Source organism: Melospiza melodia, chromosome Z, assembly GCF_035770615.1.
Source record: "Melospiza melodia melodia isolate bMelMel2 chromosome Z, bMelMel2.pri, whole genome shotgun sequence".
Classification (NCBI taxonomy): Eukaryota; Metazoa; Chordata; class Aves; order Passeriformes; family Passerellidae; genus Melospiza; species Melospiza melodia.
Genome location: NC_086226.1, coordinates 41,837,654 through 41,856,564, shown reverse-complemented (window position 1 = coordinate 41,856,564; position 18,911 = coordinate 41,837,654). Strand labels below are relative to the sequence as shown.

Sequence of the window (18,911 nt, the reverse complement as noted above, 5' to 3'; positions counted from 1 at the left end):
ATTTTTTTTCCCTGGGTTGAGTTCCCTGTGAGAATGAAAACAGCAATTTCACCATCTTGTAAAATGTTTGGTTTTCCCTGTAACTGTTCATTTATTCAATATTGTCCTGAATACTGAAAGCAGCATGGTAAACAAAACCCCACCATTCCTTCCCTCTCACTTAGGCATTTTCTACAATTTCCCTGAATGATAGCTTACTATTGTATGGTTTTGTTGGGCTTTTTGTTTGTTTGGTTGGGGTTTTTTGTTTGGTTTTTTTTTTTTTTTTTTTTTTTTTTTTTTTTGGTTTGGTTTTTTTTTTTTATCTGTTTCCTTAATGTGGGAGCAAGAAGTCTCACTTTTCTATATTCCAAAGAAGTGAAGAATTTGACAAAATAGTCACAGTAAGTTCCAAGTAGACTTCTACTTTTATTTGGAGAAAAGCTTTGCACAGGCCAAATATAGAGAAAAAGACAGTCAGTCAATTAAAATTATTGATTATGTCCAGTCTCCAAACATCTTGAATTGATACTTGAGGAAAAAGAAAAAACAATCATTTCTTTAATGTCTGTATTTCTAAAGCTGTATTCCTATGGTGTTTCAACAAAAATGACCCTGAATATCAGTAGCACTGACTAAATACGTAGTTTCTCTGATGGCAATTTGATGTTAAATTATGCGTCATTGCTTTTGGGAAAAATGGATTTAAATTTGACCAAATGAAATCAAAACAAATATTTTCTCATTATATATTTGAGAAATCTAATATATTTTCAAAAATAATAAAGCAAAGGTGTTAGTTTTTTTTTCTAAGTTCTATCAACATGCGAGAAAGATACTTGCAAAAACCAAAAAATAAATACTAAAAAATGTTATGTTTACGAAACATGGTGTTACCTCAGGTGACATTAGCATGTGAAATCTGTAACTGAATCTATGTATATCCAGGAATGTAAACTTGTGTAAATTACTTGAACAAGTGGTAAATTTCAAATTGGCTTTTTGAAATGTGTGTTTCAAAGCACAACTGACAAAAGTTTATCCACAGTGGTCCTGATCATTCTGTTAAATCAGTGTGATTTGAATTTAGGTTGCAGTGTGAAATAGAATGCATCCAGCTATATAATTATCTAGGGTTTTAGTTAGTTGTGTTTTCTCTTTTTTTTTCTATGTTGTTGCTTTGTTTGTTTGTGGTTCTTTTTCTTGCATGGAAGTAGTATTAACAAAAATATTTCACATTCTCAATATTATCAAAGTTGTTTCAGCACCACAGGCAGATTACTTGGGCTGTATATTGTTGTGAATCTTTGCAAACCATATGCGCCACAGGATGCATATCAATGCATGTTTAAACAAAAGCTCATCAATTAGATTAAATGTGTTTGCAAACCTGTGATAGGGAACTCACAGCTGCTGCCTCTGCTTTCATATGATGTAGTGCATAACATTTTCCTATTAAAACAGAATGGAGTCCTTTGTAAAATGACTCGGAGGACTAGATTTACAGCTTTTCTTCTTTTAAGTGTTTGCAAGCAATATAAGGGGGAAAAAATTGAAATTGTGCTCAAAGTATTGACGTTGCAAAGAAAAAGGTAGTTTAATTTTCCTTTTAACTTATCAAACTTCCTCAGTTTTAAATTAAATGTTATGTATTTTCTAGTATCTTTGTTGCAAAACACGGTGGGCCTCTTTTTCCATAAAGCAGTGGTTGATAATTTTAATTATCAATCTTTAATTCTTCTTTGGTTTCCTATATTGCTACACTGTTCATCTAGAGATATTCTAAACACACAGAGTACATATTCTCATGTAAATACATATGTTACAGGTCAGTGATCTATTAGTCAGGTTTGTTTTCAAATCACCAGTTTTATGTCAGCAAGAGATAAATAAGTGTGCATGAAATATAATCAAATGTAAGTTTCTTTAGTGTGATTATTATTGAGACATTTGTCCTCTTGTTCAAAAAAAAAACAAAAACAAATGGAGGAAAGCAATATCCAGCTCAGTCCTTCCTTCTTTGTGGTTCCAACTCTCAGTCATTTTCTCATCCAGAGAGGCTAATAAAAGTTTAAATGTTGCATACGCAACAAACAAAATCACTTAAAAATGTAATGCAGTGTAATTCACTGTAATAATACTAAGATACCGTTAGCATCCTTTCATTTTTGACACTGAATTCTTACCTCTGTTTGTCTGTATTTCTGCTGACTGACTGCTGACAATAAAGACTTGCTATGCGTCAGCAAGACATCAGAGACTTTCACGATTAGGTGGAGATTCCATCCAAATATTTCTAATTGGACTGAAGATGCACCATATTAAAAATACAAATGACACCTATCACATAATTTATCTGCTTCAGCACACAAGGCATTTAGCTTTATATTGATCTGGGACTCATAAAAACATGGTGCTGCTGCAGCTTCATGTTTCCTTGCCAGCCGCAAGATTTATTTTTTTTTAAGATAAAGCAGCATCCCTGTAGCTGGCTCTCTCTTTCGCTGCAGGTTATTTTTGTGGTCATGGCTGCATAGGCCTGGTTATGTGCTTTGTTCTAGAGTGGAAGTCTGAGTCTCACAAGCACGTCTTGATTTTTGACGGAAAATCCATGTTACAATGCATACTGTTCGTAGCGGCATTAAAGCATCTTGCAGGATTGTTCCCCTTTAATGATCACATGAGGGCTTGTATAGGAAAAAGCTTCATGAGATGCATTATGGAAAATAATTATTTAATCACTATTTTACCATTTAACCATGGTAACTCTGGAATGGAGAGATGACTTTATTCACAGCACCTCACAGGGCCTCCGTATCTTTAGCTGACACCATTTTCAATCTGTACGGAGCTGGAGGATAAAATTTGCTGTCTGTAAGCATAGCAGTGCTTATCCGAAGATGTCTTTGCAAAATGTATTCTACCATCCCCACCTCCCTTAACCATAGAGGGTTTTGCTTTTATCTGGCAATCACAGCTATTGCTGCAGTCTTACAAACAGTGGTTGCCTGTACTGTTTCTAAGGCTGAGAAATTAATGACTTCTTGGACCAGAACTGTCCATGGGCCAGCAGAGTGTTCTGGTGGCCAAGAATGCCAGTGGTATCCTGGGGGGCATTAGGAAGAGCATTGCCAACAGGTCATGGAAGGTGATCCTGCCCCTGTACTCAGCCCTAGCAAGGTCTCCCCAGGAATGCTGTGTCCAGTTCTGGACTCAGGACCAAAGAGGCATGGAGCTCCTAGGGTGAGTTCAGTGGAGGGTGACAAAGTTGATGAGAGGGCAGTAGCATCTCTTTTATAGAAGAAAGCTGTGTGAGTTAGGCCTGTCCAGTCTTGAGAAGAGACGAGTGAGAGGGAACTCATTGATGTGTGCAAGTATTTGAAGGGAGGGTACCAATAGAATGGACTAGGCACTTCCTAGTGGTGCCAGGCAGTAGAACAGGAGGCAGTGGGCAGACGCTGATGCCCAGGAAGGTCCACCTGAACATGAAGAAGAAATTTATTGTGCAGGTCACCTTGCAGTGGAACAGATAGCTCAGAGAGGGTGTGGAGCCTCCCTCAGTGGAGATAATCCAGAACCGTCTGGATGCAATCCTGTGCCATGAGTTCTGGGATGGCCTAGCTTATGCAGGGAGTTTGGACAAGGTGACCCACTGTGGTCTCTCCCAATCTGACCCGTTCCTGTGTTTCTGTGATTTCATTCTGTGTAAGCATATGTATGCCTAATATACTAGGCATGCATTTTAAAGGCTTTACCTGTATAATTTACTTTTTTTTTTTAAGCTACACTGATTGGTGTGTTTCATGTTTTCGACTCAGGCTTGTTTGATTTTAATATTCACCTGAAATACAGTAGGCAAAAGTACCAAAGGTTACCATTTGATGTCTTGTTCTCCTATTTTTCATATCAGCAAATAGTTGTGCCGTTGCTGTTGGCTTTTTCTTTTGGGCAAAATTCTTGGTGTCTAGGCAATTCTTGGTGTCTTGGTGTCTGCTTCTTGTGAGCAGAACTCACAGACTCTCTTCATGACTAGCCGGTGGACAGTCTACCACTGACACTGCATTCACTTATCCTTTTAACTCTTTCTCAGCCTATGAGCAGTGCCTTACTTTCAAACAACTCAACCGTTACTTCTTTCATTAAATAAATCAAATTCTGGAAACAGAGAGAGTATCAGACAAAAGCACCCTTAGTGATGTAGGACATATAACTAACAAATTTCTTACTGTGCCTGGAATGTTTTTAGGGGTGATCTGTTTAGTGGAGAAAAAAAAAGGAGTACTAAGGCTCATGGGAATCTCTGCTATGCAGATGTAATCTGCTCTTTCCCTGGTATGCCATCTCATCACGGGCTGCAGTATACTGCAGACGTAATGGAGAGGTTTAATATAGCTAGTTTCTGTGGCAGTTTGGTACACCAATACGATGCTCTGAATGAACTACAAACATAGTTCTTGAGATTATCCTGCGGTGTGGATCGTGATGCGTATAGATTGTCCTCATTCAAAGGTAATTAATTTAAAACTTACAGGAAGGTTTCTGCACAACACTACTGCAGTGCAAATGCACCATTGAATACTGTACATTTGAAGGTAGTTCTTGAAATTACTTAATCCAGTCCGCTTCTAAATGCAGGGACAATTTTATAGTTAGATTGGGTTGCTCAGGGCCTTTCACAACCAAAGTTTAAATCTCCAGGGATGGGGACCTCAAGGCTTCTGTGTGTAACCATTCCCATGCTTCACTGACTCAGTATGAGGACTTTCTTCCTTATAACAATATATTGGTAAGAGGGGCAAAATTGGAAATACTAATCTAACCACATCTTGACAAACAGAGGGGAATGTTGCCTCAGGTGAAACTCTTGTTAATGCATTCCAGAATGTGGTTATTCTGCATTTGCAGAGGTTACATGGTGCTGTACAGCAATGTAAGTTAAAATGGGGTCTCTTTGCCCAAAGACTGATGTTAGTACAGAGGACCTGATTCTTCTTGGAGAAAACATCTCTCATTCTCTCTTAGAAAGATGTTACTGTGTGTGATTTTTCTAGTGTAGAATTCCATGCAAAATATTTTGTGACATGGCTGCCTACAAACAGCATGGAGATAAATGTCCCATTGAGCTAAAAAGTATTATGTAATGGCTCAAGTGTCTGTTGACAAAGATATTTTACACCGGCTTCTCCTCAGCTGTGAGAGCAGGGACATCTATTGCATATTCACATATAAGGACTAGTTTAGATGCCAGTAAATCTCACTGTAATTCAAATGTGGTTAATGCAATTGCATTCAATGGGAATTTGGCTTAGAATCTGTCAATATAGAGGTCTGTTGGAGAGAAAGGGCTAAAAAGAAATTGATATTTTTTTCTCTCTGATTATTTTCCATCTGATTTTAAATAGTCCTACCTATATTGATCAATAAATAAACACTTGGCTAGAAAAATTGTAACCTTCTAAGATTTCAAGTATTGTGTGGTATCTAAAACTTGCATTTACATAGAACATATATGGTCAGCCTTGGCAGATATTGTCATGCTTACTAGCATAGAATATTTTGTGTGGATGTGTTTGTCAGTACCATAAACAAAAGAAATCACATCCATTTTGTGGGCGTATAACTACCTTATAAAGCCTTATAGAGGTTATAAGGGCATAACTTCACCTTTAAAGAGAAAAAATGTATTTTCTCTATGTATGTTTCAATCCTTTTGTGGACATTACATTCACCTGCTGAGAAATGATCCCTATGGGGAACAGCAAGTATACACTTACAACTTCATTCTTTGGTGCTCTAAATTAACAAATGGATTCTTAAATTGAACATATTTCATGTGGTTTCCCAAGTTGGGTAGGCCAAGACTGTTGCAGCAAAAATTCAGCCCACTTGTTGAGAAAACTGAAAAGCCTTTTATGTTAGTCTTTGATAATTTCTTTGGTCCATTCAGGTGGAATACTAATTCCTTTCCAGTGCTCTCCATGCCTTCAAATGAACTGGAAAGGAAAACAAACAAACAACAATGTGGACATGGAGCAGTGAGTCTGTTTTTCCTAAAAACCATATAAAGGTGTTATAAGTGTTAGACCCTAGTGGAAACAACTAGCATTGGTCTGCTTAAATGCACTAAAATTTATTCAACTTATATTTCTTCAAATTTAATTTCATATTTCCTTCACATCTGAACTTGGGAGAATCTAAGTCTTTATTAATTGTAAAGGTCTTAAAAATTTTACTTACTACATGATCTTGAGGATATGAGCTATCTTCTGTTCCATAAATGCACTCCTTAAACTCTGAATATCTCAACAAAAATATTTAGGCCCATATTTACAAAAATTCTTACTAAAGACAAATTCCAGTTGAATTCTGTAGATATCTGTATTAAAAATAATTAAGGGATCAGTCCTTGTATACCTGAACAACCTATCACAAACTCACAAAGGTTAAAAGATAATACAATCAGTGTGGTTCTGTGTCTTTGCTCAGAAAAACTAGAAGGCAGGGAAGATAAAAAAGCCTCTTAGCTAATTGGTCAAACATTTTAAGAACCAGATGTTTAGAAAATAGGTGTAAATTAGATAAAAGTAGCTGTTATCAAATACCATTATTAATTAGGTCCTATATTGAACAGAGCAAAGCTTGCTCCTTAAAGACTTTCGCAGCTAAAATCCAAATTAATAAAATACCAATATCCTTGAAGGTATTTGCTGGAGCTGTGGCTTGGCTATCTGCTGTCTGTCCATGACCATGTCTCTTCATGAAGATGGTGGCTGTTCAAGATGTGGTGCTACTCATTAATAGTCTGGAAGCAACCATAAGGCTTTAGTCCTGGACACCTTTCCTCCTCAAGGCAGTTTTTTGTGGAGTGCAGCTTGTTTTGTACTAACTTCCTCTGTAGAAACAAGAAGACTCCTTCTCTTTCAGTTCACATTTGTTAAATGGTTTTAAAAAAAGCTTTTTTCTGTTGTAAAATAGCATTACAGTGTTGATTATGAATCTGGAACAACCGACTATAAGCACTAAAAAAAACCCCACTGAGTATTGCTCTGACACATCTTTTGACTAAAGTGACCTGGGAATAATTCAAGAGTAACCCATTCAGGGTGATTTTCTCTACTACATGTAAGTCATTGCTTGGCCTATCAGTTGCTTTAGAAAGTATCAGTGGACTTCAATTTTTGAAAATTAAGAAAATAATTGTCTTTCAGATCCCCAGCTGGGATTGAAATTCATTACCTGTGAGTAATCATTATTTCTCATACCCGGCTCACCCTTTTGCTTAGGAAGATGACTGAATTGCCTCCTGTATGTTGGTTTTGCTCCACATGGCATGAAAAGCTTAAAATGTTACTTACAATTTTCCTCCCAATTTTAAGTGTTTCAGCTCAATTTCAGCTATAATTTCATGGCAGAAAACTACCAGAACTCACAAAATTGATTTAAGTTCTTTTTTCTGTCTTTAACGAATATTTATCATTCATGTGGTCATGCAAAACAGTGTAGAAGATTCCTTGCTGTAACCAGCTGTACAAAATTATTAAGTAGAATGTCACGCTGCTGCCACTCTACTTAATCTTAGCAGATGGGGAAACTGTTTCTTTCCAGGAAATAAGTAATTTTCGCAGAAGAACAAATTTTCACTGGAGAAATTACTTGCTAATTTCTGTATTATATTAACAAATGAGCATGATGACTGTCAGCTCTGTAGTCCAATGGAAGATAATAAATTTTCCAATATTTGGGAAACTATTGCAAACCAACTTCTTTCAATATATTTACTTCTCTCTAAGTAGTTTTTACTTATAGAAATCACCAAATAGTAATTTTATTGTGTATTCTTGCTGAAATATGAGGAACTCAAGTGTATTCCCCTTGAGTGTATAGCATAGTGTAAGCAAGTGTGGTAACATTCCACTTTGATGTTTTAGGGGGTGTTGTGGTAAAGATATAAATAATATTTTTCCTAAACCTTCTAGGCTTCACATATGCTCACTTCAGGTACAGTGTTTCAGAATAGAATTACTGTAGATGCCAGCAAGTGAAGAAACAAAATCCAGATAACAACCTGAATCAAAAAGTTTGTCTAGCTGAAAAATTATGTTGTTTAGCATTCTTCTGCAGTTCTTCCAAACTGTAGAGCTGCAGAGTCATTTAGTTCTCTGTTTATTTATGGAGATGTTGTAGCATATACTGTCAGTTCATAGCTGGCCATTATTTAGCTTTTTTGGCTATTTTTCTCTTCCTAGGGAAATGTACTTAGGAGTACACAGAAAGAATTTGAATAGAAGTGGATTTCATAGTAAAAAATACCTAATTCTAAGGTGGAAATAATATGTTGAATAAATCTCCTCACATAGCTCAGAACACATGAAGACTGCAGCATTTTAGGGATTTTTATCAGCCAAAATTACTTTGGGCTAGTGGTGAGATAGAAAGTTTACCTTCATTATCCAAATTCACATGTGACAGCCATAGTTAATTCTTTCCTTCTCTTAGAAATACATGAGGATTTTTGCATCCTGTGCTGAAAAGTTTTTCCTGATTGTAGGGCATAAGATTTTTGGCATATTTTCTTCAATATTTTTTCATATGACTAATCTTAAGAATAATGTAGTCAGATGCAATATTTAATTAAAAAAAAAATTCCTAGCTCTGTGTTGTACAGAAGCAGATTGTAGGAATTCAAAACACAGAAACCTAATTTCTAAACAACATCCAGTGAAGGTTTTTCCCCATATATGTACAAATATCTGTTTATATGCACATAGATATGTAATGTATCTATAATCTTCTTTTTCGCTATGGAGCTGTTCATATGAATTATTACCTCAAGGGCATAGGTTCTTGTAGAATAAGACAACTTGGTTGATAAAGTGGAAACCTTGTGGAAAATAGGTGTTGACAGAGAAAGTGTCTGCCAGGACATGAGTAGGAAATGGAGCTGAATTATCAATTAATTTTTTTTCCTGTCAAATATTGATGATTCTTTATGAAGTATACTTTATGTCCATTTTATTTGTGGTTATTGGGTAAAAATATATTTTTTGTGTTTGGGAAAAAAATTGTTTTATATTGTCCCTTTTACACATGAAAAAATGGAAGCTTTTTATATATTTTTATTTCAATATCTAGGAATAGGAGCAAGCTACAGGCTCCAATACACTGTGTTCCTCCACCCCTGTGACTGGGAAAATGAACTACTGAGAGCTGAAGTATCCTTTTGTTGGCTGAACTTTATGCTAACAATTTTCTTTAAATGATTGCTTTTGTTAAAATATTAAAATAAATTTTATTTAATATTTTAAAATAATGGAAGCGGTAATTTGGTTCATGTCTTCTGTTTTTGATAATTTAGTAATGTGGATTTTTAATGAGGAAGCTATTTTTAATAAATACATTTTCCTAAGAAAATGTACAGCATAAATGGAATAGATTTGATTGAAAAGGAAGAGTTACTGTACTTCCTAAGGGCTCTGTAAACATGTAGAGGCTTTTTAAAAAATCCGAGTAAGTGTTAAAAATACCACTAAGAAAACCTGTTACCTGCTGGTCTAAGAGTGCTACAACAGCAGAGTATGCAAGGCTTATGTGTTGCTCTGGGTGTGAACCACTGAAAGATGTAGAGAGGCCAGGAGAGCACCTGCAATGGACAGAGAAGATGCACTGATCCAAATTCCTGTATAATTTTGGGTTAAATTAAGAACTTCCTTAAAGGGGAAGTCCCTTGCTTTGGGGGGAGCAAACACTGAGTGCTGATTCAACTATACAATCTACAAAACTGTTTTCCATGAAAGCTGATGCACACATATTCAAGGAATTAAGCACTTAATATGACCTATATCCTGAGGCGACCACAATGTGATACTTTTTAAAAGCTGATTGTAAACTATAGTCAATAACTAATTGGCTGATATAGTAAAAATTTCTCTTCCAAAATTGCTTTTCTAATTAAATGTAAAAATTTATGGCATCCAAGTATTCTCTTATTTTTCCCAGAAAAAGAAAATTACTTTTAGACCGCGGTGTATTAGGCCTTAATTTGGACTTTACTTGCTGTTCATTTTGCCTGTTTTGGGCATATGCCTCTACACACACAAGTGTGTTGGTTTTTTTTTTAATGCTTTCTTCAGACTCCTTGGCCCCAGAGTACACAGGAAACCTTTTTCGAGTGTAACACCAATTTCTTTTGTTAGTCAGCTGGCGCTGGTTGCATGTAGATAATTTTCTGCCTTTGAACCAAAAATATTACCTGATTTGAGTCATCCAGGGACCCCACTGTGGGTGGATAAGAAGGGTCTTACTGTTTCTTTTGGATGAAATAAAAGCGATAATTATAGGCCAAGTCAGAAGAGAAGAAAAAGTGAAATGCTTCTAAATGCCTATTAGTAATGTAGAACATTTAAATTATGCGTGCCGAAGCATGAGGGTGTATTAGAATCACTGGAGAGTGCAAGTAGTGTCCTTTAACATGCTCTGTGAATGTATCTGAGGTGCTGATAACAGTATGATCCCCTTGTCAAGGGATGTTATTGATATGGCAGTGCTCTGTGTGACTGATAGTAGCAATATCTTCAGTTAAACAAAAAGCACTTGTGAACATGGAACCACTATGCAGGCATCTGTTCTTGATTATCTGCTGAAGGGTCATGGCTGGTTTTGTTTGAGGGCAATATCAGTAAAGAGCCAGAGTGGAAAATGGGGATAATGATTAATCAGATGGAAGACATAAATTCAAGGGAAATTGCTTTAGAACACAGACAGGTCGGGATGACCTTTGCAGTGTCAGAGACCACTGTCTAGTGAAAGATAAAACTAAGCTGTTAAATGTTAAGTAATTCTTACCTCTTGGGGAATGCATGGCTTTTAAGGATTGAGCCAGTGAGAGTGGGTTCCACCTTTCAAAACATGCAAATGACATGAAAAATTAAATAAGGCTGCTGTGTACACTCTTTCCTAATGGTTTGATTTATCATATTATACTGAACCTTGGGATTTAGAAGAAACCACAGTAAAAAATATGACTGTGTATCTCCTCTGCCTAATTTACATTGCTGTAAAAAACAACCACTCCTTTCAGCAGGAAGGCATAAAATAAGGTGGAGGTATTTTATAATTATTAAGGAACTATTACTGATTTTGACTTTTTCCCTCCCATGTTTTTATTCCAGTTCCTTTTAATGAAAACTCTTTTAATGTGAATCAAGAAATTAATACATTTGATCTCAGCAGCTGGCAGAGGTAGTATGTTATGCTCCCTTCAGAACTGTGGGGTTAACAGTTTTTATTTATGTGCTCCATACCAAAGGCTCCACAGATTTAACACTTTTGACACCACCTGCTCCAGATGATGTCCAATGACTCCCAGTCCCCTCTTTATGTTTGATGGAAGATAATGCTTTGATAATATGTCTAATATACTACTTGAATGGCAGCACAGGAAATCAAGCCCACGGCTCCTGAACGCAGCAGAGATTCTGTAGCTTCAGCCTTTGTCCTTTCAAGGGTTTCTTTCAATGACATTTTTCTTCCTGAATATTCAGTCATAATATAAAAACGCTGAAGTGCTATAAATTCATAAGCCTGGTCAATGATAAAAGCTGTGCAGAATTTTGAATTGTTTCTCGTGTGTTTTCAGCACACACTTCTAGCAAACTACTGAAGATAATTGTTCTATAGAAGGTGATACCTCATTGCCTATCACCCTGGCTTCAGTGTGTGTTAATTTGTTCCAATCCAGTCTAAAACATTCATCGCTAATGTTCCTTGCAAACACCCTTTTCAGACTTTAAAGGTGTGCTGTTGCTTGATGCGGCAGAACAGAAATATGACATCGCAGATAGGTAGGAGAGGCTTGATGCTAAAAAGTGCAGCTCAGTGTGTGAAGTGCAGTGTGCTCCCCTTGTCTTGCCACAAAGGAGACCTGAGAATGTCTGTTTGTAGACTGCACTTGCTACATATGTCAAAAGTAAGGTTTCTAACTAGCCATTCTGATAACAACTGTGGTCAGAGATTGCTAATGAAAAATACCGCCATGTTGGGTTTTTGGCTATTGCTGCTGCTCTTCCAGATAAAGTTTTGGTCGCAAGAGGCTTTATAATTTTGAGTATACCATTCGCTATGGATAAAGCTGCTTTCAAATTTCTGGTGTCTAGAGTCTAGACATGCCTTCAGCATTGTCAGTAGAGAGATGGACCTGTGTATATAGAATTTTAGCCTGCTGTCTGTAGCTTTACTGTCTGCTTTTAGTGAAGTTTAATGGTCCTACGGGTAATCTGCAAGTCAGGAGTATGATCTTGTTTTCTGCGAGGATGTTGAGTGTCCCAACAGACTTGGTTTGCCCTACAAGTCTTGCTGGGACCCCTCACACAGGCACCTTCGGCCTGCTGGTTCGGGGCCTTTGGCTGAGACCAGGCTTTGGCCCTCAGGAGAGTAGCCAAGGAGCAGCAACCATGAGACTGCTCCAGGAGAGATGGCAGGGCAGGAGATGGCTTAGACCAGGCTGTGGCCCTTAGGAGAGTAGCCAAGGAGCAGCAACCATAAGACTGCTCCAGGAGAGACGGCAGGGCAGGAGATGGGGGGGACCACAGTGTGGGCAGGGCAATGCTGTCGCTGATGGAACATTGTCCTGAGGCAGAGCATGGTGAGAGCAACACTTTTCAGCAAGTGTCTGGTGCTCGTCAGAGTTGGGCAGTGTTATGTCCCTGATCTGTCAGGCAAGTCCAGTCTGAGATTCAGGAACAGCAGGGAATAGGAGACAGATGGAGCTATATAGTGCAGCTATAGTGAAGCTCAGGCAGACTTGAGGTGGCCAAGTCTGAGCTTAAGAGGGAACTTGAGCCCATGGCAGAGCATCTGGTGTACTGGAAAGGGTACTGGGTGAGGCAGGGCTGGATTTAATGAGGGACTTGGGTCTTAATGGGTCTTAATGAGGGACTAGGAGCCCTGACAGCCAATTAAAACTCTACAAGAGAAGAAGCGCAATCAGTTTCAAAGCAAGGAACTCCAGGGATATGGTAAACTTCACTGCTGAATGTCAAAAGATTTTAAGAACCAGACTAAAAATTAGGCTAAGAGTAAGGTGGAATACTGAGGATCTCAGTGAATCAGAGAATTGTTCATGTCTATAAAGCACAAAGATTACCAGGTGGCATTCTGCTTTAAAATAAAATAGAGATGGTTTGTATGACAGAATTTATTTTTGAGATTTTCAGCTCACCACATCTTTCTGCTGTGCAAATTCAAACACAGGGAACAGAATATTTTTTTTCAAATTGTCAAGTAGGTTGTTTTCAAAATAAGCTGCAGAAAGCTTGTCGAAATTGAAAAAAAAATTACCAGCTCTTCTATCTTCATTTTGCTGCCTTTATTTTGCGCTTTTAATGGCAGAGCACTGTGTTTATTCATTTGTGCCATCCATCTCTACATATTCTACCCAAGGGAAGAAAGCCACACTGTGGTTGTGCTCAGATTGTGTAATGTACTCTGAGATACAGCTAAATCCCATTTTGTTAGATGTCTAAGTTACTGAATCTGAAAAGCTTGGGTCTGCTGCATTTTCAGTACAGACTTTTCATCTGTACATTATATTAGTCTCTTTTCATGGTTCCTTCTCACCTATGTTACCAAGTCCACAAAACAAAGGCTTATGGAGTTCACAGAATGAAGTAGTGGTGTAAAATATAAGCTGCTAAAGTGTTATATTTGTGATTTAATGGCACCCATAAAACTACAGGCACTTTGATTCATTTACTTGAAGTTTTCTTACACCTGCATGTGCTAAGGCACATATGCACTCTGCAACCTGCAATAATAGTGTGATTCAGGATAAAAAACTGAAGATGTGTAGTCAGCACACAATGCAGTTTGTATCTGGCTAAAATATGAGTTTATGCTAAGCACTACAAAGTGTGTTTTTCCCAGTGTGGCATAAAATGAGGTAAACAATTTGCACAATTGTAAGTCAGTGCAACCTTAAGTAAGATGTATATGGGTTTTTAGCAGCACCATTTGTGTTTGGGGAGCATTGAGCAGTCATGGTTTCCTTTCTTACCTAGTTAAGGCCTGGTAGACAATGAGTCAGCCTTTATTGTGAAAAAGTAATTTCCACCTCAAACTGTTGCATTTCCCTGCTGGGAGAGGTAAGATTTTATGAGTGTGAAGAAGCACTTTTTTAGTGCAGCAGAACTAGCATTTTATTTGAGTATCAAGTTCCATAATCTTTAATAGCTCGGGTATATCTGAAGATGAACAATACATTACTGTGATCACAACCCTCCAGTAAAAACGCTGCATGAAGCATGGTGCAGAAAAGAGTACTAGGAAAACTCTGAAGAAACAGGATGCATTAGAAAAGATTGGTGTAGGTGATCTGGAGTATACACAGTACAGTTCTTTTTAGCCAAATAATTTAGAATGTATCCTGTTCTTTAGGAATAAAAGAGAAAATCTAAGGTGAATGTAAAACCAAATCACTTTGCAAAAGGAAGTCTAGGAGTCTTGGTTGTTCTTGTACAAAAATGAAAACAATGTAGGATTGCAGGGTACTTTCTAAGTACAATAATCTGTTCCTTAACCTCCTTCTTTTATGTGAGATGCCAAGATGTTTAAAGAGAAATCATAAACTTTTAGTTACTTCATAAGGAAAAATAATATGTAAAGCTTTTAAATTCACTTTCTACTTAAACTTATAGGAACTTTTTGCTATTTATATATCTTATAAATATTTAGATATATTTTGAAAACACTGAAAATACCTTTTGCCTAGGCACTTCTTGTCTGCATATTATCAGGCTGCTTTTCTTACAGCCTTCCATGGATATTTTCTTCTGTCATTCTTGATTATAGCTGAGTTCCCATATTGATGAATGTCCACAACAGAATCTGAAAGGCATTGTTACTTTTTATGTGCAAGTATATTCCTTATCAACTTTGTTATGGCCTTATTATGTGTAATGATCTGTTCCTGACATGCACAGCTTTAGTTACACAGCTTTCTATTTTGTGTCTGTATTTTTCCAAGCTGTTTTCTCTCAGAAGTAGTAAATTTATGGAAAAACACAGTTCAAAGAGCAATGTGTTGAAATTACCAAATACAAATTTTAAAACATATTTTTATATCTGCCCATGTCAAGTTTCACCAGTGGTCTAATTTTTTTGTGTTTAAATTGCCACTATTTCAAAGTAGGAAAGAGAAAACTATTAAATATTCTGTGTAGTTTATCTGAGGAACTAATTTTAAAAGAAATTTTTGCACTTTTGAACATTAATAACCTATAGCATTTGTTACATATTTTCTACATATCCTAATTAATTTGCATCAAGAAACATAAATGCTGTCTATCTACGATCTAATTTTACTTTTCAGACAGAGCAAAAATAGTAGGAACAGTGGCATTTTTTTTGCATTTCAAAATCACTAGAGATCAAGCATTTTGAACTAGAGCAAAGTCATAAAAATGTTGGCATTTTTATAGCATGTGACAGGGATGTGACAAAAATCTGATATACATTTCAGATCTGTTCAACTTTCTCATCTTTGCCCAGTGCTTCTCCAAAATGAAATTTGTATAAAAACAGAAGACTTCTTTTCCCATATGGGCATTGTTGCTTAACCAATTTTAGCTAACTGTTTAGGGGCCTAAATGGTCGCCCATCTTCTAGACTCTGCTGGGGTGTCCTTTTGACTCTGTCTAGATTACCAGACTGAATTCTAAACCTTTTTTGTTATTCTGTGAAAGATATATTTGTATACTGACATATTCAGCAATTGATGCTTGATTTTGATTTATAAAAATAGAGCTCTTCATTTAATGTGAGAATATATACTTTTTTTTTTTTTTTGATCTGTCAGAATGGTAGAGTAATTTGGGTGAAGAAGTAATTTGGAGGTTACCTAGTCTCAGATCTGGATTTAAATAGTTCCGAGTCCTGTCCAGTTAAGGTTTGAATACCTCCAGTGCTGGGAAACCCAGTGCTCCTCTGTGTAGCCGTGTAAGTGGCTGGAGACTTAACATGAAGATTTTCTTCCTTAGAACTGTCTGGAATTTCTCTTGTTGCAACTTGAAACTGTTTCCTCTTTTCTTTTTGTCTTTGCCTCTGAAAAAAACCCATCTTCATTGTATTTTTAATCTCTCCTTAGATGATGGGGGATGGTGAACAGATTTCTCCTAAAGTATTCTCTGAAGATCAGGCAAAAAAGACTTACTCTCCTTGTGCATCATGCATCCCAGACCTCTAACGTCTCCAGTGATCCTCTCCAGACTGTGGTGATGCTGAAGTGCACAAAGTTGAATGTGTGTGTTGGATGTGGTAGTCAGTGTGGCCACACAGAGGGGAAGTGTTCCCTTCAAACAATGGAGAGCATTACTCCTAAAGTGACCCAGCTGTCTTGGTGGAACGTATTCTGTCTGTTATTCACCTGAATCCATAGGGCCATGTGTGCAGATTTAAGGAAATTATTTAAATTTAAGCAATGTAAATATTAATGTAACTCAAAGAATACATTGCCCATCTTAACTTTGCATTTTGGTGTAGCCAGATTTATGAGACTTGGCAATAATGTACCTGTTACAAATAACAAAAAGTAACAGATGTTAAAGATAAAGAAAAAATAATATGATCTTTGAGTGAATAGCAAAGTGACTGCAAAGGGAGTACGGATGAGAAAACCAGGGTGTTCAAGTACCTTTTAATGTTATGCGGAGAAACCACTACTCTCCTACCAGGGTTTATTGAGCACAGCAGCTGATTCCCCATGCAGAGGCCAACACAGAGCAGCATCAGATAAAGACAGAATTGGCAGAACTGGGAAGAGTCTTTTGACTCGCATTCTGCACGCACAGGAATGATGTGCCCCAGCAGAAATTCAGGAGAATGAAAAGCTAAATGTTTTCAGAAAGTTTTTCCCAGTGGGATCTCAGAGTGTGACCCTGTATTTACTCCTAAAAAATAAATAATGCTTACCTCTTTTATTTCAGGAAGACAGGAAAGACACGTAATTCCAGCTTGTAATACAGCGTGCCCTACAAGATGCCCTACAACCTTCCCAAGTTTTCCCTAAGCTCCAGTGCTATTCTGTGGCATCTGTCAGTCTAGTATTTGTACAGTTGCTGTTTCAAAGTACCTGCACATTACAGCTTTGTGCAAAGCAATTTCAGAAATGGCTCCTTCGGTGGTTGAGACTTGTCCTGTTGCATTTGCAGATTTTATTCCCTGGAGAATTTCCACAGGGCATTATTTCTATTTTACTTCCAGGACAGTTCTCCTTGGCCGTTCTTCTTAAAACTTCAGTCTTGGTGTTTTTAAAATACGGTTTTTAAATATATATCTTTCGCCAGGTTTCCCTCTTCCTTGTGAGTGGAATTTTTTTCTGCTTTCTTTTGATCTCAAATGATTCATGACTGCTGGTGGGCCTTTATTTCAGAGAAGACTTGTCTGCTTTTTGTACAGCAGCAAACATGACAATGGCAGATACAAGACAGAAATTGCGAGTTGGTGTGCTTTTGGTAGAGGGTTGTGGTTTTTTTATTGCTAACACTGAGCAATGAAAACTTGCTTGTCCAACTGCTTTGTGCTGTTCCTTCATTATTGAAATGCAGGATGATGCTTTCCACTGTGATTCTGACAACTAAAAAGTACAAAATACATTGGAAGCACTGATGATGAAAGCAAATTTTCCGGAGAAGTAGGTATGAGAAGGGAGATAGCCCTTGGCTTCAGAGGAAACAATTTTCCTTTGCATTTTTTTTCTACTTTTAAGGCAGCCTTAAAAGTGCAGAGATATGTTTGAACATGTTTGGCTAAAAAAAAGGTTTTATCAATAATGAAATTTCAACTTTCCTAAGATTTGGGTAGTCATTCAGGTAATGTGGGTAGAGTATGAAATCTCATTAACTTTTACTGATGAAACTTAACTTATGTCATTTAGGCTGGATGATGTTTTATTCTTGCCAATTCTTGTTGAACAAGATGATGCATTCAGCTTGTGTTAACCACCACCCAATACAGATCCTGGAAGTAATATGTGCTTTGGGTGAATAGCAAAGTGACTGGAAGGGAGCACTTCTTCACTGAAGAACTCCACAGGAAGCACAGTATTCAAAGAACAATTTGAAACCACAGTGTTGGAAAACCACAATGATCCCATCTTGTCTTTAAAGAAATGATTTCTTTTTTAGTGTTTGCCAGGTAAAAGCAGCCAAATAGTGATCAGATTGACTGCAAAACTGACAAAAGCAATCAAAACTCTGGTATTTATGTACTGTAAGAGAAAACGACCAGGAAGCATTAGATTTCAAAAAAATCCAAAAACCAAAAAAAAAAAAACAAACCCTAAAGACTTTAGACTAACAAAATTTTCTTGTATATGCTAGTCTCTGTTTACAGTTTACTGTGGGAAAGACAACAAGACATCTCAAAACATGTCCTAAGCTTTGTTCAGTCACCTTTTCCTAGGAAAGCAAGCTCTTGATTACATAAAAAATGAAGGAAAGCTTCATTCCACTGTAGGGTCTCGACAGTTTTGTTCCTAATAATATTTTAATTTTCGTTCCTACTAATAATTTAATTAGTAGATATGGCTATTTCAGGTTTGGAACTCAGTCTAGCCTGTTAGGGGTGCATTGAACTGAGTCTAGTTCTAAGGAATTAGACATTGTTATTACAACCAGAGAGTAGGTAATATCTATTTTCTCTTCAATAATTCTTTTGCTGTCAATATTTAACCTTTTTTGTATGTCAAAAGAAAGCATGAAAAAGGCTTAATAAGAGAGGTTGGAGCATAGATGAACCTTACTCCAGACTGTGACCTTAGGTGGAACTGTGGATCAAAGGGGTTTAGAAGACTGATAAAGAGTGAGATGAATTAGACATGACTGTGTCAGCGTTAGGATGGTAGTGCTCGTAAAACTTATCAGCATTGTATCAGCTTTCTT

General features: G+C 37.0%; 1 protein-coding gene across 2 annotated transcripts in view; it reads left to right on the top strand.

The window, feature by feature from the left end:
• Window positions 1–18,911, top strand: part of SV2C (synaptic vesicle glycoprotein 2C) — a 109,806-nt gene that overhangs the window by 2,015 nt on the left and 88,880 nt on the right. The window lies entirely within an intron of this gene.